At 46.5% G+C, this 19,849-nt stretch overlaps 12 non-coding genes and 2 pseudogenes across 12 annotated transcripts; 10 read left to right on the top strand and 4 right to left on the bottom strand.

Annotated features, from left to right (window-relative positions):
• Positions 1 to 459: 459 nt before the first annotated feature.
• On the bottom strand, positions 460 to 675 carry LOC134109625 (small nucleolar RNA U3). Its single transcript, XR_009943028.1, has one exon. It is a non-coding gene; the product is annotated as a small nucleolar RNA U3 (small nucleolar RNA).
• Positions 676 to 1,330: 655 nt separating this feature from the next.
• LOC134109624 (small nucleolar RNA U3) lies at positions 1,331 to 1,546 on the bottom strand. The gene has a single exon (XR_009943027.1). It is a non-coding gene; the product is annotated as a small nucleolar RNA U3 (small nucleolar RNA).
• A 655-nt stretch (positions 1,547 to 2,201) lies between these two features.
• LOC134109643 (small nucleolar RNA U3) lies at positions 2,202 to 2,417 on the bottom strand. The gene has a single exon (XR_009943046.1). It is a non-coding gene; the product is annotated as a small nucleolar RNA U3 (small nucleolar RNA).
• Positions 2,418 to 3,072: 655 nt separating this feature from the next.
• LOC134109623 (small nucleolar RNA U3) lies at positions 3,073 to 3,288 on the bottom strand. Its single transcript, XR_009943026.1, has one exon. It is a non-coding gene; the product is annotated as a small nucleolar RNA U3 (small nucleolar RNA).
• Positions 3,289 to 15,253: 11,965 nt separating this feature from the next.
• Positions 15,254 to 15,372, top strand: LOC134109505 (5S ribosomal RNA). The gene has a single exon (XR_009942914.1). It is a non-coding gene; the product is annotated as a 5S ribosomal RNA (ribosomal RNA).
• A 396-nt stretch (positions 15,373 to 15,768) lies between these two features.
• On the top strand, positions 15,769 to 15,887 carry LOC134109753 (5S ribosomal RNA). The gene has a single exon (XR_009943156.1). It is a non-coding gene; the product is annotated as a 5S ribosomal RNA (ribosomal RNA).
• Positions 15,888 to 16,226: 339 nt separating this feature from the next.
• On the top strand, positions 16,227 to 16,345 carry LOC134109494 (5S ribosomal RNA). The gene has a single exon (XR_009942903.1). It is a non-coding gene; the product is annotated as a 5S ribosomal RNA (ribosomal RNA).
• Positions 16,346 to 16,741: 396 nt separating this feature from the next.
• LOC134109743 (5S ribosomal RNA) lies at positions 16,742 to 16,860 on the top strand. The gene has a single exon (XR_009943146.1). It is a non-coding gene; the product is annotated as a 5S ribosomal RNA (ribosomal RNA).
• Positions 16,861 to 17,199: 339 nt separating this feature from the next.
• On the top strand, positions 17,200 to 17,318 carry LOC134109487 (5S ribosomal RNA). The gene has a single exon (XR_009942896.1). It is a non-coding gene; the product is annotated as a 5S ribosomal RNA (ribosomal RNA).
• Positions 17,319 to 17,714: 396 nt separating this feature from the next.
• On the top strand, positions 17,715 to 17,833 carry LOC134109680 (5S ribosomal RNA). The gene has a single exon (XR_009943082.1). It is a non-coding gene; the product is annotated as a 5S ribosomal RNA (ribosomal RNA).
• Positions 17,834 to 18,172: 339 nt separating this feature from the next.
• On the top strand, positions 18,173 to 18,291 carry LOC134109525 (5S ribosomal RNA; annotated as a pseudogene).
• A 396-nt stretch (positions 18,292 to 18,687) lies between these two features.
• LOC134109580 (5S ribosomal RNA) lies at positions 18,688 to 18,806 on the top strand. The gene has a single exon (XR_009942989.1). It is a non-coding gene; the product is annotated as a 5S ribosomal RNA (ribosomal RNA).
• Positions 18,807 to 19,145: 339 nt separating this feature from the next.
• Positions 19,146 to 19,264, top strand: LOC134109515 (5S ribosomal RNA; annotated as a pseudogene).
• A 396-nt stretch (positions 19,265 to 19,660) lies between these two features.
• LOC134109482 (5S ribosomal RNA) lies at positions 19,661 to 19,779 on the top strand. Its single transcript, XR_009942891.1, has one exon. It is a non-coding gene; the product is annotated as a 5S ribosomal RNA (ribosomal RNA).
• Positions 19,780 to 19,849: the final 70 nt, after the last annotated feature.

Here is a 19,849-nt window from a genome sequence, read left to right as displayed (position 1 = left end):
ATCCACAGCATTCCGGAATGCCTTACGGAATAACATTTGATTCTGTGAAAATGCCACCGTTCCAATCTGGACTGTACACTACTTCACCAACAACAAGCCAACGGTCACCAGTGAACTCAAAGGTCTTCTCAATGAGAAGAAAAAAGGCTTCAACTGCAGGGACAGGGGTATATTCGGGTAATCAGCGTGACTTGAAGGACAAGCTCAGGGATTGCTAGGACACCAAATTCCAAGAGAACAATGTGAGGGAGGTGTGAACTGGGTGAGCAGATAACTGGTTTGCAGTCGTGAGGGAGATGACTATTGGGCTTCCTGCAAAGGGTCAATGCGGAAAGGTGTCACAAAATCCCCCTTTGAACTGAAACACAGTAAAATATATCGGATAATTCAGCCATTCTATCAACTAATCAAGTCGAATTTTTGGGGTTATATATAAAAGTCTGTTGAGATAGTCTGATAACCACTCGGTCCATATTTCCCACCTCTTTACTCCACTAGGAATTAAAGAGCGGTCATCAATGGCAGAAAGCTTGTGAACTGATTCACTTCTCTGTGCCCGCTTCACGCCCAGTGGGAAATATCACATTTCATCATCGTGGATAGCGAGGCCATACCATTTTGAAACACACTTCTCAAGTCGGAAACTATAGAAATGATCCCTGAAAGTATAGTCTTAGTTTGCTTGAGGGTGAAAACGGAATTTGACTTTCAAAAAAACAACTATCACCGATGGTTCTCCTTTTGTTACCACCAGAGTATGTTCCTTTGGTGCTGAGGCAGACTGTGAGGCGCTGGACAGAGGCAAACGAAGCCATGCAGGACTTCTTGGATTGATGGACTGCTATCCGCAGTGTGGACCTCTTGGGAGGTTATCCACAGCATTCCGGAATGCCTTACGGAATAACATTTGATTCTGTGAAAATGCCACCGTTCCAATCTGGACTGTACACTACTTCACCAACAACAAGCCAACGGTCACCAGTGAACTCAAAGGTCTTCTCAATGAGAAGAAAAAAGGCTTCAACTGCAGGGACAGGGGTATATTCGGGTAATCAGCGTGACTTGAAGGACAAGCTCAGGGATTGCTAGGACACCAAATTCCAAGAGAACAATGTGAGGGAGGTGTGAACCGGGTGAGCAGATAACTGGTTTCCAGGCTCGAGGGAGATGACTATTGGGCTTCCTGCCAAGGGTCAATGCGGAAAGGTGTCACAAAATCCCCCTTTGAACTGAAACACAGTAAAATATATCAGATAATTCAGCTATTCTATCAACTAATCAAGTCGAATTATTGGGGTTATATATAAAAGTCTGTTTAGATAGTCTGATAACCACTCGGTCCATATTTCCCACCTCTTTACTCCACTAGGAATTAAAGAGCGGTCATCAATGGCAGAAAGCTTGTGAACTGATTCACTTCTCTGTGCCCGCTTCACGCCCAGTGGGAAATATCACATTTCATCATCGTGGATAGCGAGGCCATACCATTTTGAAACACACTTCTCAAGTCGGAAACTATAGAAATGATCCCTGAAAGTATAGTCTTAGTTTGCTTGAGGGTGAAAACGGAATTTGACTTTCAAAAAAACAACTATCACCGATGGTTCTCCTTTTGTTACCACCAGAGTATGTTCCTTTGGTGCTGAGGCAGACTGTGAGGCGCTGGACAGAGGCAAACGAAGCCATGTAGGACTTCTTGGATTGATGGACTGCTATCCGCAGTGTGGACCTCTTGGGAGGTTATCCACAGCATTCCGGAATGCCTTACGGAATAACATTTGATTCTGTGAAAATGCCACCGTTCCAATCTGGACTGTACACTACTTCACCAACAACAAGCCAACGGTCACCAGTGAACTCAAAGGTCTTCTCAATGAGAAGAAAAAAGGCTTCAACTGCAGGGACAGGGGTATATTCGGGTAATCAGCGTGACTTGAAGGACAAGCTCAGGGATTGCTAGGACACCAAATTCCAAGAGAACAATGTGAGGGAGGTGTGAACCGGGTGAGCAGATAACTGGTTTCCAGGCTCGAGGGAGATGACTATTGGGCTTCCTGCCAAGGGTCAATGCGGAAAGGTGTCACAAAATCCCCCTTTGAACTGAAACACAGTAAAATATATCAGATAATTCAGCCATTCTATCAACTAATCAAGTCGAATTATTGGGGTTATATATAAAAGTCTGTTTAGATAGTCTGATAACCACTCGGTCCATATTTCCCACCTCTTTACTCCACTAGGAATTAAAGAGCGGTCATCAATGGCAGAAAGCTTGTGGACTGATTCACTTCTCTGTGCCCGCTTCACACCCAGTGGGAAATATCACATTTCATCATCGTGGATAGCGAGGCCATACCATTTTGAAACACACTTCTCAAGTCGGAAACTATAGAAATGATCCCTGAAAGTAAAGTCTTAGTTTGCTTGAGGGTGAAAACGGAATTTGACTTTCAAAAAAACAACTATCACCGATGGTTCTCCTTTTGTTACCACCAGAGTATGTTCCTTTGGTGCTGAGGCAGACTGTGAGGCGCTGGACAGAGGCAAACGAAGCCATGCAGGACTTGTTGGATTGATGGACTGCTATCTGCAGTGTGGACCTCTTGGGAGGTTATCCACAGCATTCCGGAATGCCTTACGGAATAACATTTGATTCTGTAAAAATGCCACCGTTCCAATCTGGACTGTACACTACTTCACCAACAACAAGCCAACGGTCACCAGTGAACTCAAAGGTCTTCTCAATGAGAAGAAAAAAGGCTTCAACTGCAGGGACAGGGGTATATTCGGGTAATCAGCGTGACTTGAAGGACAAGCTCAGGGATTGCTAGGACACCAAATTCCAAGAGAACAATGTGAGGGAGGTGTGAACCGGGTGAGCAGATAACTGGTTTCCAGGCTCGAGGAAGATGACTATTGGGCTTCCTGCGAAGGGTCAATGCGGAAAGGTGTCACAAAATCCCCCTTTGAACTGAAACACAGTAAAATATATCGGATAATTCCGCCATTCTATCAACTAATCAAGTCAAATTTTTGGGGTTATATATAAAAGTCAGTTGACGTAGTCTGATAACCACTCGGTCCATATTTCCCACCTCTTTACTCCACTAGGAATTAAAGAGCGGTCATCAATGGCAGAAAGCTTGTGAACTGATTCACTTCTCTGTGCCCGCTTCACGCCCAGTGGGAAATATCACATTTCATCATCGTGGATAGCGAGGCCATACCATTTTGAAACACACTTCTCAAGTCGGAAACTATAGAAATGATCCCTGAAAGTATAGTCTTAGTTTGCTTGAGGGTGAAAACGGAATTTGACTTTCAAAAAAACAACTATCACCGATGGTTCTCCCTTTGTTACCACCAGAGTATGTTCCTTTGGTGCTGAGGCAGACTGTGAGGCGCTGGACAGAGGCAAACGAAGCCATGCAGTACTTCTTGGATTGATGGAATGCTATCCGCAGTGTGGACCTCTTGGGAGGTTATCCACAGCATTCCGCAATGCCTTACGGAATAACATTTGATTCTGTGAAAATGCCACCGTTCCAATCTGGACTGTACACTACTTCACCAACAACAAGCCAACGGTCACCAGTGAACTCAAAGGTCTTCTCAATGAGAAGAAAAAAGGCTGGATGGACTGTGTTAGGATATTCCTTATCCACCCGAGTTGGTTGACGAGAAGAATCCACTACAGAATCCAATTAGTTAAAAAGTTTAACATTTATTTAGAAGAGAAAAAGTTGTACATGAGCAATTCTCCGCAGATATATCTGGAGACAATGAAATACGCATCGCAAGCAAATCCCTTCCAAAGTCCGCCTGCCTTCTGACACTGACCTGTTTTAATCCCTCTGGTGCCCTTGAACGTTGGTTCAACCAAGTTCATCCTTCTGTCACAAATGCCTTCCCCGAACAATGAGTGTCTGGTACTCTCTCCTGCAGCCTTCGGCCTTGCTCTGAAAATGGGTTCAAACTGGCTCTCCCTTCGGTCGCAGGTGTGTTATCTCAGATTATATTTTATCTTCATTTTTCCTGTGCTCTCTCTCCGTCGTCGTTTAGTGAGCGCAGTGTTTCATTTTTCTGTGCTTTTGACCAATTTGTTTCTGATCATGGTTAGTGGTACGGCCAGTCGGATCATTGCACATCTCCCAATTGTTTTGGTTTGGATTCTGGACAAAAGCCTCTGTCCCCCGCAATAATAACATAACCCCGCCCGGGCCCATACCCCGATCAATGTCCCTCTGGTTGTGATGTTGCACCAGTCGGCCGGGACCTGTCCTACGTTGATTGTGGGGGAAGTATGAGTGAAGTTGAAACACTGATAATGACGCGGTTCGCCTCTGAATGGAGTGAACGGGCCAGGCTTTGTCTTGTTATGTATCGTTGGGAGGAGAGACGCCAGGGTGGTACAATTTGGAGGGGTTGCCTGCCGAGTTAGCCCCAGCATACAATTATAACCCCAGGCATCTTCCGGATGCAGAGGGGTCGGTTCCGTGGTAAGTTGTGGTCGACCCGAGGCGCATGCTATACAGTTACCCTGCCCATGTTCTACCGCGTTTTGGGACAGCCATCGAAGCCACAGATTGTCGTCTTTATAGCCGGTGGCCTGTTCGAGTATATCTAAGGGTTTTAGTTGAGAGTAGTCAATAGCCATAGCGAGTGCCCCCTGTCTGTCTGGAGGAGGTGTGGGTCTCCCTGGACGAGAGGCCGGAGGGTCAACAAAAACAAGCCGCAGTATCCCCTGGGCGTCCTCCCCTGTCCGTTCAAGCCCCAAAGTGAAGTAGAAATCCCCATATTTCGGATTTCTGCTAGGGGGTGCACTATAAAATCCTGCTAGTGTGAGACTAACCCGGTTGATCGAGATGGTGCTTTGGGGTTTTCTGGAAAAGGTAACATTGGACCACCACGAAGGGTCGGAGTAGGGTCCGTATGGGGCCCAGTTAGCGCCAGTATATTTTGCTACGTGTCCCCATGATCCACACCTCTCACTTTCTTTGTGTAGGTACCGCGCCCGCGCACACACACTATGGAAATACGGATATGCGCACAGGTACAAATTGCACTTTGTCCATGATGCGTGATTCCGATAGCAATGTATCACGTCGCATAAATCAAACTCAAAGGTCATCGTGCTTCCTCTAACGTACCGTAAGATCTTCGCCTTTCTATCGCATGGCCACCCCTTCTTGAAATCGCGGCGTGTGCGGGAGAGGATGGTGGGCGTTGCCATGGGGGTGACGTGTGAGCCTTCAAAAAACTAGAGTATACCCCACACTATGGAAATCGAGATTAGTACCATGAAGCCCATACATTTCCAGCCCCCCAACGCGTGGAGTCCTCCACCCCTGGAGCCGTTGCCCATCATGCCGGTCTGTTGTGATACTGATGGAGGAGGGCCTCCCCCCGGACCTTTAAACCTCTTACCTTACACCACGCCCTGTCTTTTCGTGTCTGACTTTGAGAAGGGACCCCCAAGTGTTGGTTCTGTCCCTTACTGTGGCTCGCTCCCTTTCCACTAGATTACACAAACAACTCACAGAAAGATATACCCAAAAACAACCCAAGCTATATAGTATCAACACTGTAATAACACTCAAACAAACAAGGTGGAACCTGTGGCAGCTAAGTATATAAGAGCTAATGCAATAACAACCGTTACCCCCCCCATAGCAATTATGGAAATATTAAGCTCAACATTCTCTATTTCAACTAAACTAACTGCGGAGAATTGAGAAAGATAGAAAATAGGAGAGGAGAGGATAGCATTGTGCATTTCTTCGTCGCTGGTCTTCTTTCGTTGTAGACAGTCAACACAGAACACCATGCACTGGGTGTCTGTCGGTCACTGCCCGCCGAGAGCACGTCCGGTCCAGTTCCGTCTCTTTCTGCTGCGTTGTCAGGATGTCCTGAAGAGTGCAACCCGGTTCGTCCGCGGGGGCGCACTGGCTCCAGTGGTACCAGGTGTCCCCTTTCCCTCTCAGCCTCACAGCGTGTGAGGTTCTCTCCTCCACCTGGTATGGTCCTGTCCACCGTGGCTCCGACCACTTCCTCTCAATGACCCTCAGGAGGACCCAGGCTGTTGTGTGGGGATCAGGGGTGTTCTGCCCTCCGGTTCTGTCTTGCACCTGGACCGCAAAATCTGAAACGAGAGCTCGTAGTTCGTTATATTGACTTGCATACTCACCTGTTGGTGTCTCCGGGTCAGGCTGGAGCTTCAAGCCTGCGCTTGGTCCGGGAAACTGTCTTCCAGTGGTCAGCTCGTAAGGGGTGAAACCTGTACCCTGATTGACTGAGCTTCTGATGGCCATTAATGCAAGTGGGAGGGCTTATACCCAGGTTAAATTTGTCTGTGCACAGATTTTAGCCAATTTTTGTTTTAAGTTTTGGTCCATGCGTTCTACTTTCCCTTGGGATTGGGGGTGATATACTGTACCAAAAGCATGTTTCAGACCCAACATTCTCTCCACTTCTTGCAGGTCATGATTTTTGAAGTGTGTGCCGTTGTCAGACCTGACTTTCTCAGGGAACCCATGTCTTGGTATGTAATGGTTTATCAAACATTTGATAACGGATTTACTGTCCTCCTTTTTTGTGGGCCACGCCTCTGGCCAGCCGGTCAAGGCGTCCACGCATACCAGGAGATACCTTTTACCTTCGCATTGGGTGATCATGTCAGTGTAGTCGATGACTATTTCCCATCCCGGCACCAATGTCAACGGAAACACCCCCATCTCCGGCTTCACCGTCGGTTTTGGGTTAAACGTGATGCATATTTTACAGGTCTTAACATATTCACGTGTCATGTCTGCCAAAAACGGATGCCACCAGTGACAAAGATTCCTATTCATCTGTTTGTGTCCCACATGTGCCATCCTGTGTGCCTCCTGCAAACACCTGTTTCTGATTTCAGGTGGTAGCACTGGACGACCGTCCGGGGACCTCCAGAGGCCTCCAGCCTCCGTAGCCCCTCTTTGTTTCCACACCGTTTTCTCCTGTGGAGAGACGCCCCCTTTTGGGCTTCTGCAATTTGCTCCTCATTAAGTTGTGGCCCCAACTGTCCCTCTTCTTCTGCACTTACCATTTGGAGCCCCATTTGGTAACCTGCAGCCTGTTTTGCAGCTTGATCTGCTGCCTGGTTTCCCTTTGCCACCGTGCTGTTGGACTGCTCGTGTCCTTTACACTTTATAATGGCCACTGTGCTTGGTAGAGCCAAGGCTGCCGCCAAGTCTTTCATTTCTGGTTCGTGTTTAATCGGTTTTCCTCCAGCCGTCAGAAAACCTGCTCTTAACCACTGCTCCAGCTCCACGTGAGCTGCTCCTACCGCAGTCAGTATAGATGTTTACTGCCTTCCCTTCTGCCAGCTGTAGCGCTCTTATCAGCGCGAGTACCTCCGCTCTCTGTGCTGACTGTTGATCCTGAATTCTTCCCGCTTCCAGAACCTCTGTTCCTGCCCCATTACTTCTGACTACCGCGTATCCGGACTGCAACCCATGTTGTGGATGTCTGAAGCAGCTGCCATCAGTGAACAATTGCCAATCAAAGTGTGTCAGTGGTGTGCTTTTTAAGTCGGTTCGTGCTTTTGCTTCCAGCTCCACCTTGTACTCACATTGGTGTGGTTCCCCCTCTCCCATGTGATCAGCCATGTTGATGCCTTCATGTGTGAAGGTGAGGTTTGGAGCTTCTAACAGCTTGCTCAGCCTTCTTTGTCTTAGTGACGTCATCGTGAAAGTTTGTGAGTTTACATAAGCTACTATGCTGTGTGTTGTTAGCACGTGTAGTGGGTGGCCCATGACTATGTGTGCTGTTTTATAGCTTTGCAACCCCTGCTGCGTGTTGTGTGCATTCATGTTGTCGTTTTTCCATGTTGTCCATCATGGCACTGATATACAGAAGCACCTTCCTTTTACCCTCCCCCTTTTTCTGAAACAAAACCCCATTTACTACCCCTGTTGTTTCAGAAACGTCCAGGTAAAACGGCGCGCTGTAATCTGGAACTGCAAGGTCTGCGGCCTGCGCCAGCTCTGTTTTTAGTGTAATAAATGCCTCCTCCGCCTCTTGGTCCCATTCGAGTTTAGCAGTGAGGTTCCTCATCCCCTTCTTGTTTACCTTTGCACGTAGAATCTGAGTGAGATTTGAACAACGCGGAATGAATTGTCTGCTGAACCCCGTGAGTCCTAGGAAGGAAAGCATTTCCTTTACATTCTGTGGACGCGAATGGTGGAGAATACTGGACCTGTGCGCGGCTGAGAGCCCTGAGCCGCTTCCTGACAGCACTCTCCCCAGAAACGAAACCTGCCGCCTGGCGACCTGCAACTTTGACTTACTGACCTTGAAACCGGTCGTGGCCAACCAGCGTAAGATGGTGTCTTATCCACACAGGATTCAGCTGAAGTGGATGCGAGGAGGATATCGTCGACGTATTGGATCAGCGTCGTGCCCTCTGGGAGCGGACAACCTGTCAATGCTTGTTTTAACACTTGATTGAAAATACCAGGTGAAAGAGCAAATCCTTGCGGTAGCCGAGTATAACGTAGTTGCTTGTTCCCATATGTGAATGAGAATACATCCCGCATGTTTTCCTGTAGGGGTACGCAAAAGAACGCGTTTGCCAAATCAATGCACGTGAACCATTGTTGTTGTGGTGTTAGACTAGTCAACGCAGTGTATGGGTTCGGGATGGGTACCGTTGTCGTTACCAGCATGTCGTTTATCTTTCTGAGATCATGTGCCATGCGATATTTACCAGTTGCTGCCTTTTCTACCGGGAGAATGGGCGTGTTCCAGGCGGACTGAGAGGGCTCCAGTACTCCTGACTTAATGAGTCCCTCTATAGTGTCCCTGATCCCCTCTGCCGCGGCTGGCTTGTGAGGGTATTGGGACTGCCAAATGGGGGGTCGCTTTTGAATTTCAAACGTTACTGGTTTACATGTGTTACAAAAACCTACGTCAGTCGGGCCTTCGGACCAGAGGTAGTCTGGAAGTTTGGTCGGTCTTCTCCCTTCCGTGGTCTCTGGACACCTGTTTGTGCGTTAAAATGACAGTGTTAGTCGCTTTCCCTGAGATTCTGTACATCTTAGCGGAAGGAGAAAAACAAACATCAGGCAGTTGAGTGCACACCCAGTCATCTAGCAGCACTGCTCGTTTAGTCATTGGACCCAAGTCTTTAGCCTGATGTTTGGGATGCAGAGCCAGCGATACATGTGGCACCGCCTCTTGGCTCATTAAATACCATTTCAATTGATCAGGAGAGAGGATAACAGCTGCGGCTACCCCTTCTGGGCCCACATAGAGGTTTTGGGACGTCACCTCCCACTCAGTGCTCTCTAAGTGCCCCATAAATTCATCCCAGTAGCAATCATCCCCTTGTCTATCATAGAACAATGTTACATGAGGCGGGTCAGGAGGAGAAACATACGGATCAAGAAGAGTTATCCAAGGCTTCCACTTTTGGTAAAGAGCCATCACCCCTGGGATGTCAGGACACTCAGGCTTTAGGAGGCCCCAGTAAATGTCTGCGCACTGTTGTTGTTGCAGTGGCTGCATCACCCACTGGCCATTAGTCTGTCCATTGTCATTGCAATGCAACACAGTTCCATCCAGCAATGTGACACTCAGTCCGTCCGGGCCGCACAAGATTGAAGCCCCTGTCTTGATGAGAAGATCCCTTCCCATAATATTCACTGGAACTTGAGGTGAGACAACACAAGAGTGAGTCAATGTCTGATTTCCAACTTTCACCGGTAGGGGGACTGTTATAGGCAGTTTCTGTGACACCCCGGAGAATCCCATAATGCTGACACTGTCTTTGGACATAGCAGACGAGCCCGCTGCTTGTATGGTGGAGTATGTGGCCCCAGTGTCAACAAGAAACGGCAGTTGTTGTTGCAGTACCGTGAGTGACAGCATGGGGTCTGCCCTGCCCCTGCTGTCGGAGTCTCCCATCGGGGTGTGTCACTGAGAGGCATCCGCCTCATAGCCCCAGTCCTCCAGTGCAGGGTATTGTCCCCTAGGTGGCGCAGCATGTGGATTGGGGGCCCAAGCCCCCCGAGATGGGACACCCCTGCCCCTCCCATGTCTCTTCTTTTTGCTAGGACACTCCATGCGCCAGTGCCCCTCCATACCACAGTTGAAACAAGCGTCTCTCCCTTGGTAGCCGCCTCTTTCTCCTCCCCCACCGTATGATCCTCTCCGACCAGCGCCACCCCTGTAATTACTTCTGTAACCTCCCCGATAACCGCCCCCTCGGTTTGGGCCCCACCCCTGGGCTGTCCCATAGGACGTCTCCTCCCATGGTGGGAGTGGATACAAATCTGGGGCGTTACCTTCAGCTGGGGCAGCCTGGACTGTCATCTGTCGCTCGTCTTTCCCTTTCTGCTTCTTTTCGCTCACTTCCTGTTTGACCTTAGTGAGCTGAAGCCTAAGAAGCTGAGCCTGTAATTCTTTTAGCTGCTTCTCTTCCCCTGTCGCTTCCTCAGTCGCGTCCTGTAAATGGTGCAGTAAATGTCTTTCCCACACAGCAGATTCACTTCCTGGCAAGTCTGGATTAGTGATCATTTTAGCTTTTACCCCCTCTCGTACTCCCTCCAGCACCGCCTGTCTGAACCATTCTCTCTGTATGCCCTCCGTTCCCGGATGATGGCTAGTGCTTTTTACCCAGGTCTCTTTACATTCGTCCAAATACGCGCGCGGGGTTTTCTTCGCGTCCCATGGTAATTTCGGTATTTTAGTCGACATTAGAAGTGGCCATTTCTTGCGCATTGCGTCCCCGATCTCTGTCGCGAAATACAAAAATCTGTCGTCATCGGCTTGTCGGGTCACCCCCGCTCTGTTTTCCACGTCCGCTAAATCATGTGCGGTCATGCATCTGGCTGCTACAGCCCTAAAGTCGCCGAGCGCCAGCGTGTGTCCGTTAGTAAGCGTATCGAGTTGTTTTAGCCACTTATCTCCCCCTTCAGATGGTGCAGGCATTTGCGCGACTAGAGCGGACACGTCTCCCAGCGACCACGGCTTGTATTTATTAACACCTCGAGAAGACATGAATAACGGATACATTTTTCCCGGTTCCCCGTGAATCTCTGGGTCGCTGTTATCCCCGCATTCCCCGTTTTGCTCCTCCTGAGCCGAGGCAGAGCCTTTTTTTCCTCTCTCCCCCATGTCTGGTGATTCCCTGTATCTCAATTGTGTTTTCACCTGCTCATTCGCCCCGGCTAAATACTTTCCCTTATCCGCCTTATTTCTCCGCTGCACTTCTGAGCTGTCCCTACTCCCCGGAGTGCGTGAGTCCGTCCATTCTTTAAACCCCTCCCGATTTTGACGCGCTTCGAAAGGCCGGCTTTCCCCTGTTGCCCCGACAACCCCGCAGTGGTACACTTTCTTCAACTTCCAACTCTCCCCCCGTTATATTTAATACAGGATACAACCCAGCAGGTGCAGAAGCCGAATTCACACCGTTTATTTCAACATCGTATGCCGGTGGTCTTTCCTCATTACACCGTTCCTGGTTATTTCTCCCCACGGCTTTACTTTTTATCCAGTACGAAAACAATGCGGACCTCATGTCCTCCACATCCTCCATCTCTTTACGAAGTTTTCCTTTTTTCAACACACTCGCCTTCTCGCGCTTCGACTCAAGCTCCTTCTTTTCTTCTCTACAATCTCTCTCCTTCTCCCACAAAATCTGCGCCAGTGACAGCCTGTCTGCCAAACTAACGCCTTTCTTTTCTAACAACTTTCTCACTGCGTTCCGTGCGCTCCACAGCCTCATGCTTCTTTTTCCCGGTGGTTTCTCCACCCACCGCCACCAACAACAGCCTCAGCTGGTCGTTTATTATTTTCCATCGATACCCTGGCGCTGGCCCCCAGCCGCCGTCAACAGTTTCCCGATCATATTCATCTTCCATTCCAACAACAGTTCCCAGTTATATCGCTTGAACCCGCTCGGACAGCTGGTCACCTCAGTATGACACAGTAAATGTTCTCCGCAGCTCCAGCAAGCTTCCCCGTTTGTTCTGAGAACTTATGTTATACTTCCAGAATTCTTTTATTGTAACGAAGGTTTATTTTAACCCTTCGAAATCAATGCATTATAACGGAAGTTTATCTTAACCTTCCGAGAATCAATGTATTACAACGGAAGTTTATCTTAACCTTCCGAGAATCAATGTATTACACCGAAAGTTTATGTTAACCTCTCGGTCATCAATGTATTACACCGAAAGTTTATATTAACCTCTATGTTCTCAGTTTCCCCTCTTTTTTTTTTTTTTTTTCTTCACTCTCCTGCTTGCTTGCACCCACACACACACACAGACACACGAGCTGCACCCTCAGAGACTGCAGCCCAGGATTTAAGGAGCTTTTACTCCTAGGGACTCTAACCCTGGGATTCGGGGGTCCTCAAATCCCCAGGACTCCAACCTAGCTACTTCAGCCCTCGTCAGGGTCTGATGGGGTTGCCAAACCAAAGACCAGTTTTCGGGGGTCCTCAAATCCCCAGGACACTCACCTAGCGACTTCAGCCCTCGTCAGGGTCTGATGGGGTTGCCAAACCAAAGACCAGTTTTCGGGGGTCCTCAAATCCCCAGGACACTCACCTAGCGACTTCAGTCCTCGTCAGGAACTGATGGGGTGGCCAAACCAAAGACTAGGATTCAAAATCCTTTTATTTGTGTCAGATCATTGATCCCTTGGTACTCGCCGGTACCCACCAAACCCAATAGGATCCCTGATCCTTTCATTTGTGTCGGATAGAAGATCCCTTGGTACTCGCCGGTACCTACTAAACCCAATAGTACTCGCCGGCACTATTGTTGTGCACTTTTACCGGTTTCCTTAATATTAACTTTAGCGAATTGCTCATGTATCAATTTGGTTCCTTCACCACCAATCCACAGCGTACTCCTTATTTTAGATTAATCAATATGCAGAATTAGATGTAACAGGTTTCTGCTTACCTTGTTTTGAGGCCGGCCTGGGAGTACGCAGTGTTCAGCAGGTGAAAGCTCTTGGACCGAATTCCCCCCTGCAGGGAAACTCCTATCCCGGACGAGCCCCCAAAATTGTTAGGATATTCCTTATCCACCCGAGTTGGTTGACGAGAAGAATCCACTACAGGAAATTAGTTAAAAAGTTTAACATTTATTTAGAAGAGAAAAAGTTGTACATGAGCAATTCTCCACAGATATATCTGGAGACAATGAAATACGCATCGCAAGCAAATCCCTTCCAAAGTCCGCCTGCCTTCTGACACTGACCTGTTTTAATCCCTCTGGTGCCCTTGAACGTTGGTTCAACCCAGTTCATCCTTCTGTAACAAATGCCTTCCCCGAACAATGAGTGTCTGGTACTCTCTCCTGCAGCCTTCGGCCTTGCTCTGAAAATGGGTTAAAACTGGTTCTCCCTTCGGTCGCAGGTGTGTTATCTCAGATAATATTTTATCTTCATTTTTCCTGTGCTCTCTCTTCCACCATTCACATTGTCTGCCTTATAAGGACCGATCCGGTCACGCCATCTGTCCTACAAGCGGACATCTATTCTACAAGCTAAAAAGTAAATACAAGAAGACACACACAGAGAACTCCACATCCCACATACCTCAAGATGCTGATATTTTATTTTCTCATTTGAAGGTGTGCATTGCTGCTGTCAAGCGACTGAGGAAAAGATCGATGAGGATTGGTGGTCGTCATCGATTTGTTGTTATTGATGAGAGCAAATTTGCCCACAAACGAAAGGTGGGCTATATATTTGTATGCATCTGTACAAATTTTAGATCAAGATTTTATAAGGAGTAATATTTTATACTTTATCTGTCAGTGCACGTGGGAAGGACACACGTTAAGATGTAATACAGTCCAAACCTTATTAAATATTGTGTTTTCTCATTTACTTTTAGTACCATCGTGGTCGATTTGGCAACACTTGGCGCCATGAACGGCAGTGGGTCTTTGGGATGTTGGAGGTCGACAGGAATTCCAGAAGACCCATTCTGAGACTCGTCAGGGATCGCAGAAGGAAGACACTTATAGGTCATATTAGACGCCATGTCAAACCCAGAACATCCATCCTCAGTGACGAATGGCGTGCCTACAAAGGGCAACTTGCCCAGTATGGGTATGATCATTATTCCGTCTGCCATAAAAACAACTTTGTGGACCGAGAGACTGGTGCTCATACTCAGCATATTAAGTGTGCATGGCAAAGCTACAAACTGGAAGTATGGCGCCACAGAGGGAATCGTACTCCTGAATCACTCAAGCTTCATCTTAAGATGATAGTGTGGCACCACTGGTTGGGTGTACGCCATTACAATGGTGTGTTGGGCAGACTTTTCCATGATGTGAAAAAACAAGTAAAAAATAAAATCTGACTCTCTACAATGTCTGCTGGTATTTATGCATCTATGTCGTGTCAGACTCATATGTTCTCTCCTGAGCAGATACTTGCTTGTGTGTTACAAAATGTCACTTTGGATAAAAATCACAACCAAATGTTTTGTGTTGGAATACATAAAGGAAACACTACCTCTTGACTTGTTTGTTGCTTTTGTTAAGGTATTTATATCATCTGACAGTGTAATAACACTTAATGACATTTTAACGAAACATTCAAATTGTTCCACTTTACTTGAATTCAAAGAAAACAGTTATGACACAATTATAAACTGGTTTGACTATGTAATAACATATAATGACATATTAATTGAAGAATCTAATTGTTCCACTTTACTTGAATTCAAAGAAAACAGTCGTGACACTGTTATAAAGTCATTTGGCAGTGTAGTTACACTTAACGACATCTTAAAGAAAGGGACAACATTTATGACACAGTTGTAATGGTTTTGTGACAGCGAGTGTCAAAACCATCGATATAGGACGGTTTAATGTCGCTCTAAGATATGAAACCAAACGTTTTTCTTAAGTTTGACAGTGAGGTCTGCTATGACATGTTTATGACAGGTTTTGTTGTCTTGGCTTATGTCAAGTGGTCTTAACAAGGACATCTCAAACAATGTCACCTTTGCATCAAAAGTGACACAACTTAACTTAACCGAATGACACTTAACGACAACTGTGATAAGTATTCATTGATATTTATGACAGCTGTCATGTCATGGTTATGACAATGTTATGTCAGCCTTATGAACACCCATTCAAGTAAAGTGTTACCCCGTAACTGCTTCAATTTTAGAAAAAGAAACTTCTGATTAACTTTGACACGTTTTAAAGGATTAGGAAAAAGATGAAATGCAGCTCACGGCCATACCTCTCTGGTTCCGCCCGATCTCGTCTGATCTCGGAAGCTAAGCAGAGCAGGGCCTGGTTAGTACCTGGATGGAAGACCGCCTGGGAATCCCAGGTGCCGTATGCTTTTTCACTTCTCTCTGAAAGCCGCCGAGCGCCGCAGATTGTACACCTACAAATTACAAAAAGTATATCACATTGTCGAAGAGATGCATGTTTAGTGTTGTTTTAACGTTGGATATATAAGGAACTTAGACAATATCATCAAAATTGATTCCGTTTCATGGTTGCTAAATTAGTGTTGATCAACATTTAACAATTGGCATACTTTTGTTTGTAATTTAGCCGTTGAAATACAGGTGCTAACCCAACATGTTAGAATTGCCAGTGAAGAAAAGTAAAGTTACCTTCAGGTTTTAGGAACTTCTCTTGCCAATCCTAAGAACTGCTTCAATTTTAGAAAAAGGAGCTCTTCTGATTATCTTTGACACGTTTTAAAGGATTAGGAAAAAGATAAAAAGCAGCTTACGGCCATACCTCTCTGGTTCCGCCCGATCTCGTCTGATCTCGGAAGCTAAGCAGAGCAGGGCCTGGTTAGTACCTGGATGGAAGACCGCCTGGGAATCCCAGGTGCCGTAAGCTTTTTCACTTCTCTCTCCGAAAGCCGCCCAGCGCCGCAGATTGTACACCTACACAATTGTAAAAAGCATTTCACATTGTAGAAGAGATGCAATAGGAAGAAGATGAAAGGTGGCTTACGTCCATACCATCGTCAGGCCATTTGAGGTGGCGGGGACTGCAATGGCCATCCACCGATTGGCTGGGACTCCTGGGCGGGTCTTCTCTAGTCCATCCAATTTTCGGCATAGGATGTCACAGCCTTCTTTGCATACCCTTATTTAACCCACACAAAGATGCCAACGGCAGGCGTGACATAATTTTTTGACGCATTATAAAGGATTAGGAAAAAGATAAAAAGCAGCATACGGCCATACCTCTCTGGTTCCGCCCGATCTCGTCTGATCTCGGAAGCTAAGCAGAGCAGGGCCTGGTTAGTACCTGGATGGAGGACCGCCTGGGAATCCCAGGTGCCGTAAGCTTTTTCACTTCTCTCTGGAAGCCGCCGAGCGCCGCAGATTGTACACCTACAAATTACAAAAAGTATATCACATTGTCGAAGAGATGCATGTTTAGTGTTGTTTTAACGTTGGATATATAAGGAACTTAGACAATATCATCAAAAATGATTCCGTTTCATGGTTGCTAAATTAGTGTTGATCAACATTTAACAATTGGCATACTTTTGTTTGTAATTTAGCCGTTGAAATACAGGTGCTAACCCAACATGTTAGAATTGCCAGTGAAGAAAAGTAAAGTTACCTTCAGGTTTTAGGAACTTCTCTTGCCAATCCTAAGAACTGCTTCAATTTTAGAAAAAGGAGCTCTTCTGATTATCTTTGACACGTTTTAAAGGATTAGGAAAAAGATAAAAAGCAGCTTACGGCCATACCTCTCTGGTTCCGCCCGATCTCGTCTGATCTCGGAAGCTAAGCAGAGCAGGGCCTGGTTAGTACCTGGATGGAAGACCGCCTGGGAATCCCAGGTGCCGTAAGCTTTTTCACTTCTCTCTCCGAAAGCCGCCCAGCGCCGCAGATTGTACACCTACACAATTGTAAAAAGCATTTCACATTGTAGAAGAGATGCAATAGGAAGAAGATGAAAGGTGGCTTACGTCCATACCATCGTCAGGCCATTTGAGGTGGCGGGGACTGCAATGGCCATCCACCGATTGGCTGGGACTCCTGGGCGGGTCTTCTCTAGTCCATCCAATTTTCGGCATAGGATGTCACAGCCTTCTTTGCATACCCTTATTTAACCCACACAAAGATGCCAACGGCAGGCGTGACATAATTTTTTGACGCATTATAAAGGATTAGGAAAAAGATAAAAAGCAGCATACGGCCATACCTCTCTGGTTCCGCCCGATCTCGTCTGATCTCGGAAGCTAAGCAGAGCAGGGCCTGGTTAGTACCTGGATGGAAGACCGCCTGGGAATCCCAGGTGCCGTAAGCTTTTTCACTTCTCTCTGGAAGCCGCCGAGCGCCGCAGATTGTACACCTACAAATTACAAAAAGTATATCACATTGTCGAAGAGATGCATGTTTAGTGTTGTTTTAACGTTGGATATATAAGGAACTTAGACAATATCATCAAAAATGATTCCGTTTCATGGTTGCTAAATTAGTGTTGATCAACATTTAACAATTGGCATACTTTTGTTTGTAATTTAGCCGTTGAAATACAGGTGCTAACCCAACATGTTAGAATTGCCAGTGAAGAAAAGTAAAGTTACCTTCAGGTTTTAGGAACTTCTCTTGCCAATCCTAAGAACTGCTTCAATTTTAGAAAAAGGAGCTCTTCTGATTATCTTTGACACGTTTTAAAGGATTAGGAAAAAGATAAAAAGCAGCTTACGGCCATACCTCTCTGGTTCCGCCCGATCTCGTCTGATCTCGGAAGCTAAGCAGAGCAGGGCCTGGTTAGTACCTGGATGGAAGACCGCCTGGGAATCCCAGGTGCCGTAAGCTTTTTCACTTCTCTCTCCGAAAGCCGCCCAGCACCGCAGATTGTACACCTACACAATTGTAAAAAGCATTTCACATTGTAGAAGAGATGCAATAGGAAGAAGATGAAAGGTGGCTTACGTCCATACCATCGTCAGGCCATTTGAGGTGGCGGGGACTGCAATGGCCATCCACCGATTGGCTGGGACTCCTGGGCGGGTCTTCTCTAGTCCATCCAATTTTCGGCATAGGATGTCACAGCCTTCTTTGCATACCCTTATTTAACCCACACAAAGATGCCAACGGCAGGCGTGACATAATTTTTTGACGCATTATAAAGGATTAGGAAAAAGATAAAAAGCAGCTTACGGCCATACCTCTCTGGTTCCGCCCGATCTCGTCTGATCTTGGAAGCTAAGCAGAGCAGGGCCTGGTTAGTACCTGGATGGAAGACCGCCTGGTAATCCCAGGTGCTGTATGCTTTTTCACTTCTCTCTGAAAGCCGCCGAGCGCCGCAGATTGTACACCTACAAATTACAAAAAGTATATCACATTGTCGAAGAGATGCATGTTTAGTGTTGTTTTAACGTTGGATATATAAGGAACTTAGACAATATCATCAAAATTGATTCCGTTTCATGGTTGCTAAATTAGTGTTGATCAACATTTAACAATTGGCATACTTTTGTTTGTAATTTAGCCGTTGAAATACAGGTGCTAACCCAACATGTTAGAATTGCCAGTGAAGAAAAGTAAAGTTACCTTCAGGTTTTAGGAACTTCTCTTGCCAATCCTAAGAGCTGCTTCAATTTTAGAAAAAGGAGCTCTTCTGATTATCTTTGACACGTTTTAAAGGATTAGGAAAAAGATAAAAAGCAGCTTACGGCCATACCTCTCTGGTTCCGCCCGATCTCGTCTGATCTCGGAAGCTAAGCAGAGCAGGGCCTGGTTAGTACCTGGATGGAAGACCGCCTGGGAATCCCAGGTGCCGTAAGCTTTTTCACTTCTCTCTCCGAAAGCCGCCCAGCGCCGCAGATTGTACACCTACACAATTGTAAAAAGCATTTCACATTGTAGAAGAGATGCAATAGGAAGAAGATGAAAGGTGGCTTACGTCCATACCATCGTCAGGCCATTTGAGGTGGCGGGGACTGCAATGGCCATCCACCGATTGGCTGGGACTCCTGGGCGGGTCTTCTCTAGTCCATCCAATTTTCGGCATAGGATGTCACAGCCTTCTTTGCATACCCTTATTTAACCCACACAAAGATGCCAACGGCAGGCGTGACATAATTTTTTGACGCATTATAAAGGATTAGGAAAAAGATAAAAAGCAGCTTACGGCCATACCTCTCTGGTTCCGCCCGATCTCGTCTGATCTTGGAAGCTAAGCAGAGCAGGGCCTGGTTAGTACCTGGATGGAAGACCGCCTGGTAATCCCAGGTGCTGTATGCTTTTTCACTTCTCTCTGAAAGCCGCCGAGCGCCGCAGATTGTACACCTACAAATTACAAAAAGTATATCACATTGTCGAAGAGATGCATGTTTAGTGTTGTTTTAACGTTGGATATATAAGGAACTTAGACAATATCATCAAAATTGATTCCGTTTCATGGTTGCTAAATTAGTGTTGATCAACATTTAACAATTGGCATACTTTTGTTTGTAATTTAGCCGTTGAAATACAGGTGCTAACCCAACATGTTAGAATTGCCAGTGAAGAAAAGTAAAGTTACCTTCAGGTTTTAGGAACTTCTCTTGCCAATCCTAAGAGCTGCTTCAATTTAAGAAAAAGGAGCTCTTCTGATTATCTTTGACACGTTTTAAAGGATTAGGAAAAAGATAAAAAGCAGCTTACGGCCATACCTCTCTGGTTCCGCCCGATCTCGTCTGATCTCGGAAGCTAAGCAGAGCAGGGCCTGGTTAGTACCTGGATGGAAGACCGCCTGGGAATCCCAGGTGCCGTAAGCTTTTTCACTTCTCTCTGGAAGCCGCCGAGCGCCGCAGATTGTACACCTACAAATTACAAAAAGTATATCAC

This window comes from Pungitius pungitius, unplaced genomic scaffold (genome assembly GCF_949316345.1).
Source record: "Pungitius pungitius unplaced genomic scaffold, fPunPun2.1 scaffold_38, whole genome shotgun sequence".
Lineage (NCBI taxonomy): Eukaryota > Metazoa > Chordata > Actinopteri > Perciformes > Gasterosteidae > Pungitius > Pungitius pungitius.
The sequence above is the reverse complement of the archived record's forward strand: the minus strand, read 5'-3'. Positions and strand labels throughout refer to the sequence as shown.